The sequence below is a fragment of the Pinus tabuliformis genome, chromosome Q (assembly GCF_031772625.1).
Source record: "Pinus tabuliformis cultivar Carrire ecotype Pingquan chromosome Q, CPIR1, whole genome shotgun sequence".
In the NCBI taxonomy this organism is placed as follows: Eukaryota; Viridiplantae; Streptophyta; class Pinopsida; order Pinales; family Pinaceae; genus Pinus; species Pinus tabuliformis.
In genome coordinates, this window is record NC_142296.1 from 1,330,095,311 (window position 1) to 1,330,105,323 (window position 10,013).

A 10,013-nucleotide genomic window follows, 5' to 3' on the forward strand; every position below is an offset into this window, starting at 1 on the left:
TTCATAGCTTTGATTCCAAAGCAGGAAAAGCTATGACACCAGACAGATTCAGACCCATAGCTTTATGTAATGTGGTGTACAAAATTATTTCCAAATTGATCACCAATAGACTCAAGCCCCTTCTTCCAGCTATTGTCTTAGAGGAGCAAACTAGTTATGTGGAAGGAAAAAAGATTCTCAAAAACATCATACAAGCTCATGAGATTGTACACTCTCTTAAGAGTAACAAGCAAGTTGGTATGATCATACAGCTTGACCTAGTGAAAGCTTATGACAAGCTAAGCTGCTCTTACATCAGGGCAGTGCTGAAAGCTTATGGTTTTGATCACAATTAGATTAGATGGTTTATGGCCTTTGTATCCACGGCCAGTTTTTCAATCCTACTTAATGGCTCGCCCTCTAGAACCTTCATGCCTTCTAGGATCTAAGACAAGGAGATCCACTCTCCCCCTTCCTCTTTGTGCTCATGATGGAATGGCTAGGAAGAGTGATAAAAATGGCAAGTGCTGAGGGAAGAATCGAGGGTTTGAAACTCACCATAGATGGAGTTGCTTCAACTCACCAACAATTTTTGGATGACATTATGTTGCAAGGCATTCCCACGGTCAAGGAAGCCACAAATTTTAAACAAATCTTGAATGACTTTGCTATGGACACTAGTACAGAGGTAAGCCTTGACAAATCAAAAGTTTTTTTTTTTTTTAACACTGACACTACTATTCAGAGAAACCTTACCAGAATTATAGGGTTCCAAAGGGAACAATTACCCTCTAAGTACCTTGTAATTCCCCTTACAGACAAACCTCTAAGCAGGGGAGTATGGGAGTCGATCATTAACAAATTGCAGGATAGGGTCAGGAAATGGACATGCTGATATTTGAATTTAGCAGGGCGCCTTGTGCTCACAAAAGCTATCCTGCAGGTCATACCCATTTTCATGACGTCAGCTCTTCCTGCTCCTAAAGGAGTTTTGAAACAGATTAGGAACATTCATAGGGATTTTCTTTGGGGCAAAGGGGAAGAGAAAGAGAAATTGGCTTTGCTAGATTGGGATAAGATCTACAAACCTAAGGCCCATGGAGGTTTGGGGCTTCATGACCTTGAAACCCTCAGTAGAGTTCCGAGTGCAACGCTTTGGTGGAGGTGGCTTAAGGAATCGGTAACCCCATGGGCCAAGCTTTGGAAATAGAAATATGAAAATAATTGGTAGGAGAGGGATCATATTTGAATGTCTGTGCTTATCAATGGCTCCCACATTTGGAATCTTGCTTGGGAAAATAGAGACATTGTCCAGCAACACAGCTTCTGGGAGATTAGAGCTGGGAACCTGGGTCAATTTTGGGAGGACAACTAGCAACAAGAACCAAACCTGTTTAGGGAAGAACTAACCGATCTCAAGAATGATACTGACCACAAAGGTTTATGCATGGTAAGTGACTTCTGGAATCAGGTAAGGAACAATGGAAAATGGAGAATATGGAAGGATCTAGGCCACAGGGAAGAGAGCCCTTTGAAAGCTCAGGTAGACTCTCTTGCTATGGACTTGGAACAAAGGAAGATTTTGGTATCATCCTCGTCTAACCAACTTAGATTGGGAAGAAACGCATAAGGTAACTTTAACCTCAAAGAAGCCAAACGAATAAGCATAGGGTTTAATTATCAAAACCCTGATAAGGTATGGAAGGACCTTTGGCAGAACCCGCATTGGATGAAAATAAAGTTGTTTATGTGGTTGGTTCAACAAAAGAAAATTATAACTTGGGGAAATATTCTAAAGAGAGGTTTTGTTGGCCCATCCAAATTTTATATATGTGGTTCACAAGAGGAGATGATGGAACACTTACTTAACCTCTACTCATTCACCTCTACCTTGTGGGATTGGGTGGCCTCAGTCTTCAGACAAACTGACAGGGATGGCCTCAGTATTACCAACACTTTGAAGAATTGGAGAAAAGACTTCTCAGGTAATGAGATCATCAACAAAGCTTGGACTCTGGTTCCAAGCTTCTTAATCTGGGATGTCTAGAAAGAACGTAATGGCAAGATTTTCAAGAACAAAACTAGCTCAACCTAGAACACTATTGCACAAATAATAAGACAGCTCAAAGACACTGTTGGTGCCATGTTAGGGAGACCTCTTGAGAACCCGAATCTACCCCAGGATGCTAGTATACTGCTGCAGTTGGACCTCCATGTGCTAGTTCCCCAGAGCATACACAAAGATGTGAGCCAGATAAACGCTGGTAAAGACTTTTGGAAACCTCCTCCTCATGGTTTCTTGAAACTTAACATAGATGGAGCCTCTAATGGTAACTTAGGGATGGCTGGTTTTGGCGAGGTCTTTAGAGATGAGCAAGGGTGCATAAAGGACATATTTCATAGTCATTTGGGGACTGCCACTAATAACATGGAAGAGCTCATGGCCTTAGAGCAGTTCGTGGAAATACTAATTGAGTCAAACTCTCATAATGCGATCATTGAAGTAGACTCTAAAATGGTTATTAATGCGGCCAAGAAGATCTGTAATGGAAAAGCACCTAGAAAAGTTTCAAAACATTGGCATCTCTTGCAGGTCTTTCAGCAAATTCACTCCCACCTACAAACCCTAAGAATGGCCAGCTTTGTTCATGTGCGAAGAAAAGCCAATATGCTAGCTGATCGTCTCGCGAATGAAGGAGCATCTTGCAAGGAAAGTTATAGCAAGTATGCTTGGGATTCGACACCCTCGAGAAATTGTAGGAGGATTTTCAAAGACAGGCGGCCAAAGACATGGAAAACTTCCAAACTATTAGGAATGAAAAAGAAGGAAGACTAGTGGTAGCAGGAGAAAGAGGAAGCATAAGTCATTCTTAATCGTTGATCCCCAAAGAAAAAAATATAAAGAGAAGGAAAATTCTCAAAACAAAGCTTTCTACAGGGGAGAGGCACTTGGTAAATAGCATGCATCTTAGAAGGTCTCCGGCCACAGATCTTGACAACCTTCGTCATCGAATGGCCATCGGGTGGAAAAGTAATCGAAGGTTAACTATTCAAGCGGACCCGAAGTTTTTTAGATTCGCGGTTTATAATCTTCATCGGGTCCGAAAAGAAGGTAAAGATCGTGCAGGTTTTCATTCCGCTATCTCGGAGGACCATCATATCAACACTGGCTTAATCCTTTGGTTTTGGGGTTCTCAAAGTGATCGAAGCTTAAGTTTCACATCGGACCCGAACATTTATAAAATAATGGCTCACAATCCTTATCGAGTCTGTGAATCATGTAGAAGAGGTGAATGTTGATGAGATGACAGTGTTCATGACCATTGAATCTCATGGGATCTAGATCAAAAGGACATCAGGCCTCAACATAGGAGGAGGCTAGGTCCAAAAATGAACCCGAAGTTTTACACTTTGATTGTTTATTTACCCTGCCAAATCCGTAAAGCTGATAAAGGTCGAGCTCACCTTTGAAGTGAATTCTATAATAACAGTTGGATCACTAGGGGTCTCATTGAATGGCCATCGGGTTGGATCATGGATGATGACTTATTTTGTAAGCCTCAGGTTGAGGGTGTCGGGTTTATTTCGAGTTATGTAATTGGTTACTCTTCATAGGGTCAGCCTTGATGGTCCTTACATTTGTAAAGACATGTATCATATGTAATCTTTTTTGTTGTTAATAGAAGGCTCCACTCTTATTTGACCAAAAAAAATATATTATGTTAAGTAATACTGCCAACCTTAATCCATTACAGTTAGATGAGGGACTCATTTTAGCCAATAGATACAACAAAAACTCTAAAGAGGTGATGGAGAATTTGTTTGGTACAAATTTAGTCAAGATTTATAATTCCCAAGAGCTAATAATTTGCTATGGTGTAATGACATGGATAAAGGTCAATCAAACTAATTTTATTCACGGTTAAGGTAGTAACTTTTTGTGAATATGTGATTCTTTGTATCCACCCAAATAGTAAATTTTGACCTTTTAAATGACCATGAGCTTGAATCTCATCATAAAATTTTAGCCATAATTATAAATGTTAAATGCAGAATGAAATATTCTTCTTTTAGACAGAAGTAAAGCTAATATTTTCTTAATGGATTTGAATAATGAGTTATATCTTCTAACTTATACCGGAAAAATTGAAGACTTATATCATAATTTTACAATAACTTGTTTAACCTCCATCAACGTGATCTTTTCAAGGTGTCATGTAAAAATATTAATATCACCACCAATCCTTGGTATGATGAAAGATATAAAATAACTAGGAAAGTCATTAGATAAGCTTCTAGTTATTCCTTAAAACTTGATAATATAAGTCCAAACAAATCCCTTATTAAAAGGGGAAAAATGTGCATTATATTAATAGAAAGCAAGACCATCTCTTATGCCTTTCTCACCTTGATTTTAAATAGTTCTTAAGATAAGTTCTAATTAGTAAAGCTAAAGAAAATAATATGATTCCTTTGATGAATTAAAATTATTACCTTAAAAATATTTACAAATTTCCTAACGTCATTGCCATCATTAGACACATTCCTATGGAGGATGAATTTTTTTCTTTTTCTTTTTCTTTTTCTTTTTAAAGATAGAATTTGAAGATAAGAAACCTACACAATTGGGAAAGCTAAGAAATTGAAGAATGCCAAGAGGATTTTTTTTTTAATTGGAGGACCTATCCCTATCCTTCACACACTCAAGCTCTTGAATTTAACACTCAAATTGGGTTCCCCAAACTTTGAATGCGAAGCCTCATGAAACCCAATTTTTACAACAAATATAAAAAATAATCCCTCTAATTGTTAGACCATTATAGCTAGTCCATTTTAGCAATTCTTTATGGAATATTCTTGGAAATGAACATTACCCTATGATAGAAATCCATGAAAAAAGAGCTAAAGGCCACTTGAGTTTTAGGAGGTATAATTTAAACTGTGGACCACCTTTCTCCACTGAGTGTCACAATAATAAAACTATCTCTTGTGTTGTTTCATTGATTTTGAAAATATTTTGACACTATAGGCCCAACCTTTGGAATAGGATGTAAGAGATTAAAGTTCATCTTGAGTTGAGGGCTACTACAACAAGATTGTATTAGAATTGTATTCATATGTTTAGGAGCAATGAGGGCTTATCACAAGGAATTAAGTACCGACATCAAGCATGTTTTCAATTTCCTCTTACCTTTTTGGCATATACATTTGACAAGTTAGAATATTGTTTAAAAGAGGTAGGTTGCAATGGCCTTACCCTTGCTCATAGTCATTCTTCATCTTTATGTTAAGGATATTGTTCTTATGGTGAGGAGTTCCTATGATCTTTGTAAGACACTAATATTGCTTGGGTATGAATATTAATATTGAGAAATTGAAACTGATGATACTTAAATCCAATAAGATCATCTTTTCATATATGATAGCATCAACTTGGAGGGAGTGACTTCATATAAACATATTGTAATCAATATTCATCACAAGCTAAACTAGAATTGTAACATTGAGAAAAGGATAAATGGAGGGTGGAAAACTTATGGCGAGCTTGAAAACAATTGTAAATTTTAAAATCTTTGGATTTGGGATAAGAAAAAAAAATCCTCTCTAACACTTTTGTTACTCTTGTTATGTTATTTTATATGGATGCAAAGTTTGGGGATGAAAATCATGGAGAGGAACATAGTAAATCCAAAAAGAAAATTACAACCTATAATCTCAAAATTAAAGGGAATAGACCTTATCCTATCCTTATCATAAACATGTCTTTTCTCCCATTGAGAATATAACTATTACCAATTACTAATGTATAAGAACAAGTTAAATAACATGGAAAACAAGATGCTCCCTAAGGTTGCTACTCTTGCTAAAACCACCTTGGTTTTAGCCAAAATGACATAAAAACCCCATTCTTGATTAAACTATTAAGAAATAAAAATAAAAAAATTATTTACAAATACTAATGATCTTATCATCAGATTGTTGGAAGTAATGATTCCATGTAATGTGTGAGTTGTCACTATGAGTCCCTAGGTGTCAATCTAGAAGTACTAATTTTCCTATGTGTGAGTTGTAATAGCTATCTAGATATGTCCTTGTTAATGATCTAGATACTATGAATATGTAACTCTTGAAATTAATAATATATATATGGTGTTTGGTATTGTGTTTAATAGATCTCTGCTTTCTCTATTTTCTAACACAAATTTGTATCCCTCTAAATTCTTAATCACTCCACAATGTTCTATTTCCTTCTAAATTCTTAATCAATCCACAATGTTCTATTTCTTTCCCAATGCAAACATAACAGAATTCCTCTATGCTGCTTAAAACAAATGCATGAGCTTTAGTTTTTACGAAATCCTCGTATTACTTCGAAAATTTTAAAGGGTAAGCACAATAACGTTATAAATGAGAAGCCTTTCACTACAACCATATTGGCAAGATTCAACCCTATAAGCCTTTGCTGTACAATATTTGATAGTTCGACAATTTGGGATATAATATGAAAACGGTTTTGACCCAAAGTGATACAAACGAATGTGAAGAGCATCACATATAACCAAAGTCGCACTTCGTCTTGGAAGAAGACTTCTCCAACCTGTTTATAGCTCTCTCAAAAGCATCTGCAACTATTAATTCGAACACCATCATCAAATTGCATGGGCAGAGCCATTCTCATCCATTGAAACTATATCATAAACAGTGCGATCACATGCCAAAGTCCTGATAACTTGGTCCATTGGGGTGTTGATGTAGTTCATATGGGATTTAAAATGAATAGTATAGCAATAAAATGGATTAATCTAAATAGTTGATGTAGTTTTTTTTAATGGAGTTTCAAAAAGAGTATTAATATTTAGAATGCAGGTTTATGTGATTTATGATTAATATCAAATATTTTTTTGATTAAATTATGTATAAAAAAAAATTAAGTTAATGTATTTAAAATCATTTATTGTGATTTAAAGTAGATAATTAAACAAGAGAATTAATATATAATAGAGAAATTACATCTCTACTATATATTAATTTTCTAGTTCAATTATCAGTGTATATTTTAATGACTAACTTAAAAATTTCTATATAATTTAGTCCTAAAAACACTTAATATTAATACTATATAATAACCTCTAAACAATACAATATATAAAATTGTAATGTTTTATAATTTAAATTATATATATATATTATATATATAATATTATATATAACATAAACAATATATATATATATATAATTTAAATTATATATATATACTTTTATTTAAACCTCCATCCCTATTTAAAATTCCATCCCAGATCATCTTTCCATCTTATCTGTAAATTTGAAATTTACAAAAAAAAACCTAGTAGAAATATACCAACATCTTTCAATCTTAACTATAAAATTGAAAATTTATAACTTTAAAAAAAGATTAATGCATGTTAAATAGGGAGTAAGCTTTTCAGGATAATGAAATTTAACCAGCTTTTCGAGTTCTATTAAAATTAGGAATATGATTGTACTTTGAAGTGATTTCAGACTATGATTAATTTTAATATGATTGTATTTTGAAGTGATTTCAGACTATGATTTATGTAACAAATTATAAAATAATATGGTATCTCCTGTTAATATGATTGTACTTTGAAGTGATTTCAGACTATGATTAATTTTAATATGATTGTATTTTGAAGTGATTTCAGACTATGATTTATGTAACAAATTATAAAATGTAATATGGTATCTCAAACATGAGGAAAACAAAAGTATTATCGATTTTCTTTATTATAATTTTTTTCCTTTTACCAGATCATATATACATTCATCTTGGTTTTCGAATCTTGCAGCTATATTTAGCACCATACAGATGTTATTTTTATCTCTTCATTTAGCACCTTCTAAGTCATAATGCTAGCAATCAGGAATCACTGAATACAAAAGATTATAACAATTGTCGAACAACAAGATTCCTTTCAAGAACCAGATATCTTCATCTTTAACTTTCATCTTTAATCCGCCGCCATGATGAGAATCAGCGCCGAATTCTTCTCACCAACACAAATCTGAAAAGCACAATGACAATCCCTGTTATTGGGTCTAGGGAAACAAGGTTGTGGCAGGGAAGATCACATTGCTCTAAATGTATGGATGGAAATAAAAATTATAGAATAATATAAATAAGTATAGAATCATCTCAACTGCCAATAAAGTATACAGAAGGCAGCATAGACTCCTTAAATTTATTATAACACTTCAATTTTAAACATAAAAAAACAATACAGAAACCAGAAACCATAGATCAACTCTCTGTATAATGAACTTTGAAAAGAAACCAACATAAATTGATATTAACTTTAAATCTATAAAACATTTAAATCTTAAACCCATAAAGAGATTAAAAATAAAATTCTGGTTAACCCTATTCTGAATTTAAAGCACTTCAATCTTAAACATTAAAAGCTATAGACAAGCTCTAAAGAAACTATGGAAAACACTTGAGTGCCTATATAAAAATCACTATAAAAGAAATCAGCTTAATTTATTTTATAAAGAGGTTAGATCTTAAACCTGCAAATGGATAAACCAAAAATGTTAAAATTTATACCCTTATCAGCCTTCATACCTTTTATAGATCAGAAGCTACGGTGGATCTATACTAATATAGTATATATTTGAATCTTTTTGCTATCTCTCCCACCCTAATGTCTTTAATAAATCAGAGATTAGATCTGTGATAATTTAGTTACACTGGAAAGCTCGAAAAGATCTAAAAAAACTCAGTGTGATGGATCCGTAAATCAGAGATTAGATCTGTGATAATTTAATTACACTTGTTGGCTTGAAAAGATTTAAAAAACCTAGTGTGATGGATCTGGAAATATTCAAGAACAATGATTCCTATCACAGAAGCCTTAATTCTAAATTTAAGGTTAATTCATCAAAATATTCAAGAAAAATTATTAGCATCACAAAATTTAAGGTTAATTCATGAAAATATTCAAGAAAATTTATTAACATCACAAAAGCTTTAACTCTGAAATTTAAGTTTAATTCATCTGTAATTTTATAGTGCGGAAAAAAGATCAATTTTTTTTATTGGTTTCTATTTCTATGCATAACAATGAAACCAGGTATGTGCAATAACAGATGTTTACCTCTTCTGCACTTGCTTAAGTTCTTCATCCAGGCAAAAGCAAGGACTTGCAAGGTCAAGAAAACTCCCGGTGCCTCTTTGCCACTCTTCTGCAAAAGCTCAAGAAGGATAACGCCAAGCTCAACTTCACCAAATCAGCCTGACTCTCATACCAAACTGGACAGAATCATAAATTTCTAAACATGGATCATACTGATGATATCCATTCATCAAAATATTGAATCCACTGAAAAGTACCCAACTCATCACCAATCTAAATACCACAGCTTATCAAGGAACAAGAAACTGTTGAGAGTGGTTCAATCAGTGTGAGTTTATGATCCTTGGGTTGCTTCTTATATGGTGAAGGATGGCTATAAAATGGGTGGCCACAGACTGAATGCTGCAAGTGGGCATGCCCATTAGGGCAACAGGAATGCAATATGAAATGGCAAGAATGAGATCAGAGTACTGAATCAGTGAAAACAAGAAATGGCATCCCTGTCAAACCAGAGAAAATGTGTGGAATGCATAAAGTCTTCTATTCTCTTGTAACCACAATGGTTCAGGGGAAGGACTAGGGCAAATACTCAATTTCTTTGTATGGTGGTAATTATGACGTCTGCCCCCCAGGCCCATCTGCAATGTCTGTCTGTGTGTGTGATGATGCCCCCCATATGGGGCATTTAACAACCCTGCAAGGACACAATACAAACCTTCCAAGAATACTCATCCCTTAGGTGGTACGTTAATTCAAGGCGTGGATGACTGGAAGTATCATAAATGCCATGCAGACGCAGAGTGATCCCTTCACATTGCCTTTGATTATTCGTTGACTACGGAGGGCCCTTGGACCCTGCACGTGGCATCAGCCTGATCGTTCATCGCTACCAAACCCTAAACGCCTGGTAAATCTGGA

General features: G+C 34.5%; 1 long non-coding RNA gene across 1 annotated transcript; it reads right to left on the reverse strand.

The window, feature by feature from the left end:
• Positions 1-7,713: 7,713 nt before the first annotated feature.
• On the reverse strand, positions 7,714-9,800 carry LOC149224755 (uncharacterized). Its single transcript, XR_016249096.1, has 2 exons — positions 9,117-9,800; positions 7,714-8,024 (listed from the first exon to the last, which is right to left on the reverse strand). It is a non-coding gene; the product is annotated as an uncharacterized LOC149224755 (long non-coding RNA).
• Between the last annotated feature and the right edge of the window lie 213 nt (positions 9,801-10,013).